This window comes from Amblyomma mixtum, unplaced genomic scaffold (genome assembly GCF_055824585.1).
Source record: "Amblyomma mixtum isolate Tamu unplaced genomic scaffold, ASM5582458v1 scaffold_37, whole genome shotgun sequence".
Lineage (NCBI taxonomy): Eukaryota > Metazoa > Arthropoda > Arachnida > Ixodida > Ixodidae > Amblyomma > Amblyomma mixtum.
The window spans coordinates 24,752-39,296 of NW_028317734.1; positions in this window are offsets into that span (position 1 = coordinate 24,752).

Below are 14,545 nucleotides of genomic sequence, written 5' to 3' on the forward strand. Positions count from 1 at the left end.
ACTCTTGAGACGTGGAGTGAATTTTCATTTTTAATGTCGAAGTGCAAATGAGCAGCTTAGATACAACTTCCCAGCTTTCCCAGCTTTCCGCCTTGATTAGATACAACGGCAGACGCCACCAGACGCAGTCAACACAAGAGCCTCCTCGCGAACTGCCATGGTAATTGTATTCCAACATGCAGAATATCCGCAGGGCGACTTTTTCATTGTCACTGTAAGCAGGCATTTGGAAATCAGCTCTGCGTAGCGAAATTGATTTTCAATGAAGTTATCATGAATGTTTTACACCAAGTGACGCTCTATTATAAAATGGAGCATGCCCTGAGTGGCCAAGACGGCTGTGGTCTACAGTTTATCATTGCGAAAGCAATATGTGGCTCATCGGAAACGAAACGCCGGGTGAGCGTTCACCAGCTGCAGTGGTCGCAAAACTGACAGATGACGTCACCATGGTATACACAGAAAAATAACATTCCTTCCGAAGATGCAAGGGATTGAGCCGAGGACTATCAGATTTCGAGCGAGCATACAACCACAAGCCATAAAACCACGTTGCTGCTTGGCGAACAAATGCAAATGTGTGGGCGTATCATTACACAGGACGAAAAAAATCATCACAGCATAAATGAAATTAGAGATTAAAATACAAAACTGATGCTTTCGCATTCAAAGCACAAAAGTAGGCTTAAGTGCGCTCGCTATTTTTGCGACACAAATCCTCCAGCATACAATCTTTGATTTTCAGACAAATATCGAAGCAGGGATGCTGTGTCCACTTCTAAAATGTCACTGATCAGCAAGACAGTGCCGCAGCGCGCAAAGGTGAATAAAGAATAAAACCTGCGAAATCCTGGTTATCTGCCTGCATTAGTAACAAAGTGATTAATACTGGATGTCCGTCAGATTTTAAGAAAATTGCGTCTCGCGTGACGGCTAATCGTGGACGGTGTTGTGTTTCTACCCCCCCTTCCCCCCTAACTCTCTTTGTGTGTTCCCGTCACACCTGTATCCACATAGGCCATTCCCAGAGGCAGTGTGTGGTTCTGCGAAGGTGGTCTTTCTTCATGCACGCGCTCCCATGCCACCTCCTGACAGGTGGAACCGAACACGACGGACGCATTCGACTCCTGGATTCCTCGTACCACCACTTCTGCCTAACTGCCACGACGTGTTTTCCGGAGTTCCCCTTAAGCGGCCCCCAACGCAGCACTATTGACGCTGCGACTTTGTGTGTGCATCTGCCAGGGTGACATGACTCAGCGCCTGCTGCCACCTGCGGAGACGAGCGTCTGCCATTCAACCGCACCTCGCTCTTTTGTCAACAGTGGGGTGACGCCACAGCAGGTGTTCGCCTTTGGGGCATTTCCTTGGAACAAGATATGGAATCCACCTGGCCGAAAACGACTAGCCCGACAACACGCTCTTCTGGACACTTCCGAGTATTCAAGTGCCTCAGCGGATGAAGCGAGGTGACGATGCTGCAGGTGTTCGCCCTTGGCGTTTCCTCGAAACAAAATATGGAATCCACCTGGCCTGACGGGCCACTTCCGAGTATCCAGGGGCTTCAGGCGAGGAAGACGACGAAGCGGTGAACGACCTTGGAGCAACCGGACGAAGTCCCTACGATTGGTCGGAAAAGGCGGGAAGATGTCGGGAGGGTCTATTTAAAAGCGCTCGACACGTTCATCGAGAGACCAATTCCCGGAGCGACTCCCTGAGCGATTCCCTCCACGTTTCCTGAGACTTCTCAGCTTTTACCATGTTTGTCTCTTTTTGTAAATAATCATGTAAATATGTGAATACAGTTTTTCCTTTACTTCCCCTACTCCCTGTCTCCGGCCCACGTTCCTTCCTCCTTCGGCACTGCGGCGGTGCTCCTCGATCCGATGCCTGGTGGAACACGCTACTAGCTCGGCAAAATATATCAACGCTTAATTATGTGGTAAGGCGCATGAGATTGTACCAGTTGTAGGTGCATATTCATGATGTCGGCATGTCTATCTCAAGATTTCACTGCCTGTGTCCGGACAGGTGCTCTCTGAGGCTCTCCTTATATAAAACGTTAATTAGCATCGGGTAAAGCGATAGCCCTCTGCGATAATGTGCGTCAGCATATGACGTTTTAAAACCCCTCGCACTGACGCGACATAAGCGCATATACCACCCTTGAAGGGTGTTTCCCCAGTGTCAATTTGCTTGTGCCGATTTAATTTTGAAGTCTCTGCACATGTGAATGGGCACAGATTGCACTTGTATGGCTTTTCGCCAGTGTGCGTGCGCTTATGTCGAGAGAGGCCGCTAGACCAGGCAGCTGCAAAAGAGCACATGTCGCAATCGAAGGGTTTCTCGCCAGTATGCTTTCGCTTGTGCATGGCGAGAGCGTTAGAGCGCGCAGCTGTAAAAGCGCACAAGTCGCACTTGAACGGTTTTTCGCCACTATGCGTACGCCTGTGACGAGTTAAGATCGAAGAGTCAGCAGTTTCAAAAGGGCACATGTTGCACTTCAACGGTTTCTCACCAGTGTGCTTAGTATCGCGTGGATTGACGCATCCTAACTATGAAGCAGCAAAAGTACACGTATTCCGATTGAACTGGCTTTCGCTAGTGTGCATAGTATCGGGCGGAGTGACACTTCCAGGCTCTGCAGGTGAAAAAGTACACGTGTTGGTATAGAACAGCCTTTTGCCAGTTTGCGTACTAAAATGTGGAGCGACATTTCTCCAGTCTGCAGCTGTAGAAGGACACATATCGCGACTGGAGCTGCTCTCTTCAATGTGCGTACTATATTGTGGAGTGACATTTCTCGGGTCTGCAGCATTAGAAGGATACGTGTTGCTATTGAAGCTGCTCTCGGCACTGTGCGTACTATAATGTGGAGTGAACTTTTTCGGGTCTGCAGCTGTAGAAGGACAGGTATCGCGATTGAAACAGCTCTCGTCACGGTGCGTACTATATTGTGGAGTGAAATTTCTCGCCTCTGCAGCTGTAGAAGGACACGTGTCGCCACTGAAGCTCCTCGTCACCGTGCGTACTATATTGTGGAGTGAAGTTTCTCAGGTCTGCAGCTGTAGAAGGACTCGTATCGCGATTGAAACAGCTCTCGTCACTGTGCGTACTATATTGTGGAGTGAAATTTCTCGCCTCTGCAGCTATAGAAGGACACGTGTCGCAACTGAAGCTCCTCTCGTCACTGGGCGTACTATATTGTGGAGTGAAGTTTCTCGGGTCTGCAGCTGTAGAAGGACACGTATCGCGACTGAAGCAGCTCTCGCCACTGTGCGTACTATATTGTGGAGTGAAATTTCTTGCCTGTGCAGCTGTAGAAGGACACGTGTCGCAACTGAAGCTCCTCTCGCCACCGTGCCTACTATATTGTGGAGTGAAGTTTCTCGGGTCTACAGCTGTAGATGGAGACGTGTCGTAACTGAAGCTCCTCTCGCCACCGTGTGTACTATATTGTGGAGTGAAGTTTCTCGGGTCTGCAGCTGTAGAAGGACACGTATCGCAACTGAAGCTGCTCTCGTCACTGTGCCTACTATATTGTGGAGTGACATTTCTTGGGTCTGCACCTGTAGAAGGACACGTGTCGCAACTGAAGCTCCTCTCGCCACCGTGCGTACTATATTGTGGAGTGAAGTTGCTCGGGTCTGCAGCTGTAGAAGGGCAGGTGTCGCAACTGAAGCTCCTCTCGTCACTGTGCGTACTATATTGTGGAGTGAAGTTTCTCGGGGGTGCACCTGTAGGACACTTATCGCGACTGAAGCAGCTCTCGTCACTGTGCGTACTATATTGTTGAGTGACATTTCTCAGGTCTGCAGCTGTAGAAGGGCACGGGCTGCGATTGAAGCTGCTCTCGCCACTCTGCGTACTATTATGTGGAGTGATATTTCTCGTGTGTGCAGCTGTAGAAGGACACGTGTCGCTATTGAATCTGCTCTCGCCACTCTGCGTACTATAATGTGGAGTGCCACTTCTCATTGAAAGAAAAAACTTTTCCCTTTCAACATGAACCAACTCGCTCGAACCAGAGTTTTACATTTCTCATGTCAGCAGGTGTACAAGGACACGTGTCACTATTGAAGTTGCTCTCGCCACTCTGCGTACTATAACATGTGGAGTGCCATTTCTCGTTGAAAGAAAAAACGTTTCCCTTTCAACATGAACCAACTCGCTCGAACTAGAGTTTTACATTTCTCGTGTCAGCAGGTGTAGAAGGACACGTGTCGCTATTGAAGTTGCTCTCGCCAGTGTGCGTATGCTTGTGCCGAGTTAGTGTTGCAGATTCTTGAGTTGCAAAAGGGCACATCGGAATGTGATGTGCTCGTCCTCCAGAGTGGCACCGCACATCTCCATTACCATCGCAGTTCGCTAACACCGCTGGGTCGTCGTAGCTTTTAAATGGCTCTCCTCTTGTCTCAAGGTGCATGTGTCTCGTAACATCGGCAAGGTTCACTGAACCTTAGGTGAAGGAGGGGAAACTGAACACATCTGTTTTCACGTGTCTGCTGCCGAACGAATTCTGTTCCATGAGCGAATATGGCGCTAGGGGTCTGCTCTGGCAGTGTTCACCGCCTTCCCGGGATGGTCGTTGTCCTGCGATGATCCCCGAACTCAAACGCCGACGTGGCAGTTAGGAAAGCACACCGCTTCTGCGAAAAGAGTTAATAGAATGTGTGCCGTTAGAGAAATTTAGTTTTTTTTCTCGACTTACTCACTCAGAATTATTTTATTTCATTGGTTCAAGCATGTCAGTTGCTTTTTGGAAAGAGGAATAATTCTCGATAATATTGATGCTAAAATAGCACACAGGATGCGGACATTTTAAGGAAACACGCTACATCAACGACATCTCAACCAATAAGGAGTGAATTGAACGAAGCTTTCAGTATAATGCGCGTAGTGTATCTATCATCGTACGTGGATCGACGGGGCTTGTTGGAGCGAGTTAACGCATTTCAAGCATGCTACATTTTTGTTTGCGTCGAAGAATAATTTTCGCAAAGATTGGTGCTCAGATAACACAGAGGGGGCGAAGATTTTTAGTAAACGCACCAAGTCAACATCTCAAGCCAGTGAATCGAAATGTTTTCCCTGCGTAGCTTTGGCAGGGCCGAATATAAAGGCTGCAAGAGCAGCTGGTCGAGAGCGCCCACCTCTACAGTGCGTGGCAGCAGACAGCAGTGCAGAAATATAAGTACTCTGATACAAAACACACAGAGATCAAAACAAGTCAGTCGGCCCTACAGTCTGAGGTAGCAAACGAAAATGCAGAAAAAAATGGGCACATATGTGCGCAAAAACTAAGGGAAGAAGAAAAAAGCAGTTTCAATACAGTTAGAGTAGTGCGATCGGCTTAAAAGTTAGTAGCGCGAAATTTCAGCAATATTCACATCAACTGTTTATTAGAAACTGTATTCCTTGTTTTATATTCGTTTTCATTGTAATATTAATCTCTTTATTAACACTATCCCAGATTTCAAGGTTTACTGTTTGTACCTTTGTTCTTTTTATTGTTGTGCGTGCTTAGTTTTGTTTTCGAACTCGTTTTGCATATTTCCGTATATTTTTTACAAATAACTTTTTTATATACAGTGTGTATGCCTCTGCATCTGCCACTCCCCTGTGTAATGTACGTTTGAACCCTGAGGGTATAATAAATAAATAAATAAATAAATAAATACATAAATAATCAGTTTTCAGTGTGTTAAAAAATACGTGGCAATTTTTTTAATATTTGTTCTTAATAGAAGGTCTAGCGAGCGCCGCAGGTGGTTGGTATTAATGCGAAAGGATTTTTTGTGTCATGACCGGTGCGTACAGCACCTCTCGGCAGAGCATGTCATCAGAGCGCGTCCCCGCGATCCGTCAGTAATCAATTATAGGGGTAAATATTAGAATGGTTGAATTGAATAGTTTTGTATATAGCATGAATAATTAACTAACCAAGATGATTTCTCAAATAGGTAACTAAATGATTGATGTCATTTTATAGTTAATTAGTCAATCATTACAAAAATTGTTCAGGAAAATAAGTGAAATCCACGTATTCTATATTTCGAGAATTAATTATTGCTTGCTTTGGTCTATTGGGGTTTAACGTCCCAAAGCGACTAAGGCTTTGAGAGGTGTTGTAGTGAATGGCTCCGGAAATTTCGACCACTTGTGGTTTATTAAAGGTGCACTGACATCGCACAGAACACGGGCCTCTGGAATTTCGCCTCCATCGAAATCCGATCGCCACGGCCGGGTTTGAACCTTTGTTTTTCGCATCACCAGCCAGGCGCCATAACCACTGGGTGACGGCGGCGGCTACAGGCACGAAATTAATTAAACAATGAATTAATGAATTCAGTTACATCCAATTAAATCATCCTTGCCATTTGTGAATTGCATTATATCTAATTGAACTATTTAATCATTTAATTTGTTTAACTATTCAATTACTTCACACATCCATCGGTGATCAATGAAACTGAACAATTACTTAATTTTTGAATAATCAGTACTTCGGCGTGCTTACTACACGCTCTGTCAACGAGTCCCACACCTTCAGGTGTGGCAGAGCTGATTAGCAGCAGTAAGAGAAATGCTTTCCCGTTACTGCACCTAAGAAGACTTAGAAGCACCTATGGAATTTTTTCCAACTAGGCCAGTTCTGTGAGCGTCAAGCAGTCGTAAGTGTCAAAGGCCAGATATTTTGACTACGCATATTATGCTGATATTAAAGCTTGGCTGTGTGGGCGAAAAATGTGGCTTCATATTGCGCGTAAAACTTTCTGAAGCAGATATATCTCTTCATTAAAGCGGCCGAGGACTGGTGGTGCCTGCAAACGGGGCTGAGGCTCCTTGAGCGCTACGGTTTGTATTGTTTCCCATTGAAAGTGAACGTCTACGCCTCACGCCTGCGCCAAAAAGCGACGGCAGTGCGACAACGGCCCCTTACGAACTGTTGTGTATGGATAGGGTTGCAGCCTAAAAATACCTCCAAACACCTTCCTTGGCGGTTGTATTCGGGAAATGTGAAATAGGGATGGTCGTTCCCTGGCCGGATCCCACTTTGTCGTTGCTGACAAATAGGAAGAAGTTTAAGTAGACGAAGCGGAACCTTCCTGGCTTCAGCATAAATCGGCAAATTATGTCTGCGTCTATCACTTGCTTCAGCCTCCTCAGGTGTCCCTAGAAACTCCTCGCGAAGAGCATACCGTCGTCAAAATAAACAACAGACTTCGGCCACCACACACCTGCAGACCCTTTGTCACTGATCCGCAGAAAAAATGCAGTTGCGGATCAAAATCCAAATTACATTCTCTTGAACTCATTCTCTCGTGATCTTGAAACCCACCGACAAGAAGTACTTCGAGCTGCAGTCAGATCCGGGTGTCGTGGATAGAGGGTAGTGGTGCAAATCATTATGTTGTTGAGGCTACTGTCATTAAGGCAGTACCAAAGAGTGCCATCTTCCTTCCTCACGAGACAAAGAATGGCTTGATGACGCCGTGCCGCACTATTTTTTTCGACCTCATATCTGAAAGCATCACGCTCTCGTGCTGTCACTTGCTATGGGCATTGAGGGACAGGTCGCTCGCGTATTCGTCCGTTATGATGAGGCGTTTCGTGATTCCGTGGTGTCTGGCGGGGCTTTATTGGTGATTTAAGGCATCCTCTATGCGCCGTTAGGATGTCTCTCAAATTATAAGAATGCCATAGAGTGTTTGAGCTACTGCAGTCGATTAGTAAATTTCTAGAAGGGTGAATCGCTTGCTCTCCTCGGCACTATCGCCTAAAAGCGCCATCATTGTGCTCTAGCTCAGCTTTGGAGATTCATTGCAAAGTTTTGAGCCAGAACCTCAGCTTAGCAATTTCAGAGACATACGTCGCCTCTTGCAATGCCAATCCTCGGTTCAGGAGGAACTGTTTGTTTCACTCTACGATGCATTCATTACAATTCCCTGTAACCTCAGGAGCCACGGGGATTACGACAGTTGAACAGGGTGAGAAGATACCTGCTTCTATGGAGATAAAATTCTATAGGGCCGTGTACTTTGCGCTAGCAGTGCACGTTAAAGAACCACAGGTGGTCTAAATTTCCGGAGTACTTCTCTATGGCGTCCCTCATAGCTGTAGTCGCTTTGGGACGCTAAACCTCAGTAAACCATAAACCATCATCGAGCACACCTGAGCAATATTATTTGCAGGGTCGCCTGAGAACACACCTCTTAGTCCCCCGTCGAAACGATGAAGTGCTGGGATCTGAGGTCAATGACTTTGTTTATGTTCACTGCAGGAAACCTATGAATATGATAAAGTCCTGAGAACACAGCCGCAGGACTACAAAGGTCACAGCCCAAGTAAATACGTGCGTTCAGCAGCACTCGAGCAAAACAAGATCGTTTAAGGGCAACTGCATAAGTTTTAGCAACCGACGAACTTTAAGGCGTCAAATGCGTGAAACCTGCAGGTAATGCATGCTAAATCCGTTAGGGCTAGCATTTTAAATGGTGACGCAAACGCTGATTAAAATCTCGGTGGCATTCAAGTTTCTCCGCAGCACACAGCGCCAAGTGGGAGGGCTCTTGGTGATGTCATCGAAGTTGCCCGAACATTTAAAAGCGTAAGCGCTTGCTTTGAAGTAAAAAGCTAACGTCACAAAAGACAAAGCGCACCAAGAGTTGTTTGCCAGAATCACACGAAGCAGGGCAGGATTTCGTTGACGGCAGCGGCAATCTGAAATCTTCCTTTCCGTGACACCGAACTTGCCCGCACTTCTCTTACGCCTTGAGGAGAAGCCTAAAGTTCAATCGTTGATGGCGTCACTATTTTTAATACAAGCGCAAAAGCATTTGGCATGCTTTTTCAAGAGCCTATATAGATTTGAGTCTTTGAATACCTGGAAACTCTCGAAACGTGGTGCAGTTGCCCGTTAATGCGAATGAGGAGTCTTCCTGCAGTGTGGATTCGGGGCCCGTCGTGAACGAACATGACTTTAATCATGATGGCTTCAGAGAGTCCGCTGATGGAAGTGTCGCCTGTCTTGACTACCAGGTCGGCAACCTTGCGGAAATGAAACTCCAGTTCAGTTTCCTTGGTTACTTTCGAAATGCACTCTGGCCTCTGAGTAGGGTCAGTGCTGCGTCGAGAATCGAAAGATGGCTCGGGCATGTCGTCGTATTCTGGTTAGCGTCATTTGAGACTTGCCTTCGTCTGTTCCAGGCTAAACTTCGTGTGCGGAGTCGTCGCAGTGCAGTGAGGCGAAGTCAAGCGTTTTGCTCGGTTAAGAATCTTGGAAACTCAGCCCTCGGGAGCAGCAAATCCCGCAAGCCTGTATCTCGGTCCGCCGAGAATGCTGTACCATCCACTCCCGTGAGGCATTTGAACAAGCGAACTCGAACCCGATGACTGCCGCAAGACGCCGCCGGCGCAGTTTGGAGCTAAAGTGACTTAATTTTCAGAGCCCGCAGGTCCATTCTACACAAATGTGATCGTTACAGTACCTAACAGTCTACCGGGAACGATAGCAACCAGCTCATTTTGCGGTCGTCGAGAACACAACCGACCGCTGGTCTCAGCCGCGCTAAATATAAAGGTGGCAAATGAGCTTTCGAGGCAAGGTCCATGTGCTAGGGCTACTACCTCGCACAACGTTGATGCAGTAGCACGCAACTGCGATAATTCGAGTAAAAAGCCGCCGCGGTGCATCAGTGGTTATGCGCTCGGCTGCTGACCCGAAAGACGCAGGACAGATCCCGGCCGCAGCGGCCGAATTTCGATGGAGATGAAATTCCGCAGGCTGGTGTATTGTGCAATATCAGAGCACGTTAAAGAACATCAGGTGGCAGAAATGTCCAAAGCCCTCAAAAACAGCGGCCCCATAGACTGAGTCGTCTTGGGACGTTAACCGCATAAACCAATTCGAAATAAACATGGTCGCGTTACGCGTCATAAAAATATAAAGCCCCGTACCAAGGTTAGGAACCAACAAACAATGCAAAAAATTCACGGCCATATAATGGAAATAATGGCGCATATAATGGCGGAAATAATGGCGCAGCTTCTGTTGACTTCGCCATCTAGAATTCTACCAGCAACCACTAAAAATGTACGCCGACTTTTCATCGCTCGAAATGGTTCGTAGCGACAGGTGACGTAGCAGTTCTTTATGTGAAAGAATGCATATTTCAGAAACTTTCCACTTCAAGTACCGCAGTGAACTTCTAGAGAATATTCTGAGCAGAAAATGCGATATTTGATGAAGGCTGCCTGGTTGCAGCTAGAAGGCGGGCTGGTAATGGGGCAGGTACGAAAGCGTGCGGCTTTCCATGACACCCGCGCGAAAGCACCAACCGAGCGGTGTGCAAGAGGACAGATGTACTCACGTAGGGTCTCCCCTGAGTTGCGTCGTCAGCGTCCCGGTACTACTTGGTGGTTCAAGGTAGAGTGGGCCCTGCAGATCGTGGTACAACAGCCTGGGTTGGCTGCTTGTGGCGCGTCTAGAAAAGTTGCGAGAGAGAAAATGTCGCTTTTTGACTGCTGCGCCACACCAAGGGCAAGGATGAAGAGGCAACACTGCGGGGCGCATGTTAGGCCACACCTTGTTTTGCAGACGTAAACTGGGTAGGAACAGCTCGTACTCTTTCATAAAACAGAGTGAAAACGACAGGTATATGAACAGATAGACGGAAGAAACTCTGTGTTGTACTAAACCACTGATTGGATAACAGATGGAATTGATTTTGGCGCTGAAACATAGCTACAACGCTACCCGGGCACAAAAGACAAGAGGCACACAGTGCACAAAAGACTTACACTGGGTCTCCCTAGAGCTGTGTCTTCGGCGTTAAGTCCTGCTTTTTTCTAATAGACTAGCGTACTTGGAAAGAACGCCATCTTGTATACATTGATTGTGCACTGAGTGATTGCAGTTTTTTGTCATGTGTCTTGCCAGTCTTTCGTGTTCAGTGCGAAATGAACGCTATATAGCGTGCTACAACTGCGTCACAAAAGCAGACAGTGTAGCAGCTATAGACACCGTCACATTTGTTTAACTGTCCGCTGGTTCTCTGTTGCGCCCTGTACAGTTTGCCTCAGCACCACGCCCCCGCTCTCTCACGTTTTTATCGTTGCGCCATCAAGTGGTAACCACGACCAAAGAGGCTGCACAAGGTGATGGCTTTTCTCCCTGTTTTTTTTTTTATTCCATACTGCCCATCGCCTTTCGGTAGCCATGGCAGAAGCGGGTATATGACGTGTACACATGCATGGTCTATAACAGATAACAAAAAGAAGAAAAGAAAAGAAATCGGCATACAGTTCAATTTCTGCGAAAGAAACTAGCCCACAGACAAAAATAAAAAAGCGCCGCATGTACATGCAGGGCACAACGCATCAAAAACATACTCTCGAAGAATGAAACCCAGTACATAAAGTTAATGACTTGATCTGACAGCCAATAAAAAGGCTTCGGATGATGATAGGGTGGCCAAACCACGAGTAACCAATTCTAATAGACTAGCGTACTTGGAAAGAACGCCATCTTGTATGCATTGATTGTGCACTGAGGGATCGCAGTTTTTTGTCATGTTTCTTGCCAGTCTTTCGTGTTCTATTATGCTTCATATAAGCCTGAGATTTTTTTTGTGAGATAATTGATGATGGCGAAGAGCATTATCACACGATACATTTATGTATCGTGCTCGGGCCAACAGCCGAGCACCATAAACTTTGTCCCAAAGTGAGACCCCCTCCCCACGCACACACACCTACAAACCCATCCACCCCCAACACACCACCCCCCTACCCCCCCGCGCTCAGACGCACACACATGCACACACGCGCGCGCACGCACACGCCCTCACGCACACACCACCACACACACCCCTACACCCCCTCACACACGCACACAAACACGTCCCTCCCCCCCCCCCCTCCCCACCCCCCTACTACTCTCTGGGCGCTCGTCTAGTCAGCCGAAGTACCCGGGCTCCAACCGCACTCCAGAAGCCGCATTTCGATAGGTCAGCTAGGTGCTGCAGCAAAGCGGGGTTATGAATATGCTTCAAATTTGCTTTTAACCAGCGTAAAAATTATAGCTGTTCGTTATCTACTCAGTGATTTTAACATTCAGCGTGTAAATTCTTGCGCTTCCGAAAAAAGTGCTCTGGCCAAAGTTTGATTGAACAATGTCGGCGCGCTCCAGTGGAACTCTTTTCCGGCCCATCCTTGGCATCCTTAGTTGCAGATTGTCCGTGTAGAAACGCACCTGCCGCCACATCTCGGAGCACAGTATGCTGCACATCCTACGGCTGTGACCTTCGTCACAGAATGAGAACGTGCGACAAGTTGCTGAAAAAACTAAAGCACTCGAGCGCAGTTTTGCGGGAGCAGGAAGGGGTTGGACAGGGAGAAGCTAAAAAACCTATTGTTCTGCTGTACGCACAAAACCTATCACATAATTTGGAGAACGTGGCTAGAAGGTATGGTGTTGGTGTGGTCTTCTCGGCACCAAATAAGTTGTCGAAAATTTCTAGCATGGTTAGGAATGAAGCAGCGAAAAAGTTTCGTGAAAAACACTTGTCGGGCGAAGCATGAGTTTGCTTATGCTGCTTGTAATGTGGGTGTGGTATACAGGATCCCGTTGTCTTCTGACAAAGTGTATGGGAGTCAAACTGGCAGATGTATCAATGTTCGATTACGGGAACACGAAATATCACTAGAGATTAGTAGGGGGTCGAATCTGGTTACGCATTGTAAGGGGTGTAATGGCTGCCATCCATTTCTATCACAGACAGTTATTTTAGATCCCCATTCGACAAAGACCAACCGGGAAATCATAGAGGCCAAACATATGATGAGATTAGGGGAAGAATGTGTCAGTGACCCTTCCATTGCTTTAACAGATAATGAGGTTAGATTTCTTGAAAAAGGTATGTTAGGGGGGTTGTCATGACATGGTTTTTGGTTTTCGATGATTGTGTAGTTCTGATGCTGCTTTGCGTCGATATACTCTGTGTTTTCTTCAATAAAAGTTAGTTGCGAGTCAGCGCTCGTCCAGTTTGCTCTTCAGCCTCGTCTTTAGCGCTGTTTATTCATTATGTCACCGCACCAACTAGCCCCGATATCTCTTCTTTTGTGCGTCCTTGCGTTGGTTTGACTTCATGGGTAAATCCCACTGGGGCGGTTGAGCTTTCCCTTCTGACATGGCCTCGCCTATGGGGCGCCTGATTTGAACGGAGCAGCTGTTCTTCACTTCACTTCACTTTGTTACCTTAAAGACGCCAGTTAGGGGGTATTACATAAGGGGTGGGTACAGATAGAATCAAACTTTATGTTCAAAGATGTTATTCTTTAAATATGGCAGTTATACAATTCAAAAATGAGGAACAGGTGGTTGCAGCGACGTCATGTGGAAAGGCGTTCCAGTCTTTGGCTGAGCGAGGAAAGAATGATGCAGCCAACGTTGAGGTATGAGTCTGTGGACGGGAAACTTGCAGGAGTTGGCCAAGGCGGAGTGAAATGCGTGCTGCAGGGCTAATGTAGGGTGGAATACGCAATGAGCTGCAAAAATCTTATGAAATACTCATACTGGCGATACGACGACGACAGACAAGGCTCAACTCCGCTTTTAAAGATGATATGCTGATATCATATCAATAACATGAATGAATGAATGTAGTGGCTCGATTCAGTAGCGATTCTAGTGATGTGAACAAACAGATTTCGTTAGGGCTCCAAATGAGGGATGCATATTCTAGTTTTGTTCGAACGAGGGACTTGTAGGCAAGAAGCTTAACGTTTGGTGGTGCATGGCGCAATTGACATTTCAGGAAACCAAGGGTTTTGTTAGCTGATGATAGAATGTTAGTGACATGCGCATTCCAGGTTAGATCTTGGCTTAGGGCTACACCCAACTATTTATAGCAATTGGTCAATTCTACTGCGACGCCAGAGATTGCGTAAGGGAACAACGGGGGCTTGCGTTTGCGGTGAGATGACACGTGTTTGGATTTATTGGGGTTAAGCTACATGAGGCACTCGGTGCACCAGTCTTCTATACAGGTTAGGTTGTTTTGGAGTGCTAGCTGATCGGATGGGTTATTAATTGTGCGGTAGACGACGCAGTCATCGGCAAACACACGGATGTTAGAGGAAGCATGCATGGGTAAATCATTGATATATATAAGAAAGAGAAGGGGACCAAGCACTGAACCTTGCGCAACGTCTGATGTGACTTTGAATGAATTAGAGGATTGGTTATTAACATAGACAAACTGGGAGCGACCTGCTAAAAATTGTTTTAGCCATTGTAAAACATTAGGGTGTAAATTTAACAGGGAAAGTTTTAGTAGTAAGCGTTTATGAGGTACCTTGTCAAAGGCTTTAGCAAAGTCCAGAAAGTTTGCGCCGGTTTGAAGGTTAGAATGAAGATTTATATGCAGATCATGAACGAACATGGCTAATTGTGTTTCGCAGGGGAAACCCTTACGAAATTCATGCTGTGATTGATGGAAAAAATGGTTCGAGTCAAGAAAATGCATTATTTGCGAAAAAA